At 47.8% G+C, this 928-nt stretch overlaps 1 non-coding gene across 1 annotated transcript; it reads right to left on the reverse strand.

Moving 5' to 3' along the window:
• Positions 1 to 574: 574 nt before the first annotated feature.
• Positions 575 to 673, reverse strand: LOC116156107 (small nucleolar RNA SNORA71). Its single transcript, XR_010382089.1, has one exon. It is a non-coding gene; the product is annotated as a small nucleolar RNA SNORA71 (small nucleolar RNA).
• Between the last annotated feature and the right edge of the window lie 255 nt (positions 674 to 928).

A 928-nucleotide genomic window follows, 5' to 3' on the forward strand; every position in this document is an offset into this window, starting at 1 on the left:
TCCAGCTCTGAACCCCAAGTCCCTAGAATCGCAGGACTTTCCATCTGCCCCCTTTACAGAGGGGCTAAGTCCTTCCATTCTGTGCTGAGCCAACCGAAGATAGATCTAGCTATGGTCATACGGCAACGTCGCTCTTCCCTCTGCTACACAGTGTCTGTGATCAGCCCCAAAATAACCATGAGGAGGCCCCTCCAGGGGATCTGGGATCCAGGTCACCAACCTGAGGGGAGCCACTGCTTTCCCTTCTTCCAACCAAGTCCAGGTCCCAGGCAGCACCCTGAGGGTGATGAGGAGGTCACAAAGCAGGAGCTCATGACAAGGATTTGCTCTCCAGCGTTACCTTATCTTTCTTCAAGCTGACATCCGTGAGAATGCCCGCACTTAGTCAGGGATGAGCTGCAGGTGTTTTTCACATCAAACTTGGCTCAAGAAGGAATCTCAATCCTCCTCAACCTGACACAGACACAGCCTGGCTCTGATAACAGGAAGGCAAGCTCCAAGTCTCCTCACTGCCTCTCACTCAGCAGGGCCCGGGGCCTGAGAGCCAAAAGCACTGGCTGGAGAGAAGTCAGAGTGTGTGAAAGTGCCAGCATTTGAAAGGGACAGGTGTGGACCCTCCAAACATGGGAAACTGCTTTCCACAATTCCTCTCCCCGCATCATCAACAACTGGACCTCTTGTGTTAAAAAGTGCTTTAACATTCTTAAAAGACAAAATAGCAGAATAATTTATTTTTTCTCCTTCATCAAGGAACATGTAGCATTGGTGCCAGTTATAGAGGGTGAATACAGAGGTGGCAAATGTACTTCTCCATGTATGATGGTGAAATTGTGATTCATTTGTTTATTGATAACATCACTTAAGATCAACTGGAAATTTGGTGACAGCACTGGCTTTACTTTTTTATGAAAATATCTTAGTCCCTTTC

Source organism: Camelus dromedarius, chromosome 8, assembly GCF_036321535.1.
Source record: "Camelus dromedarius isolate mCamDro1 chromosome 8, mCamDro1.pat, whole genome shotgun sequence".
Taxonomy (NCBI): domain Eukaryota; kingdom Metazoa; phylum Chordata; class Mammalia; order Artiodactyla; family Camelidae; genus Camelus; species Camelus dromedarius.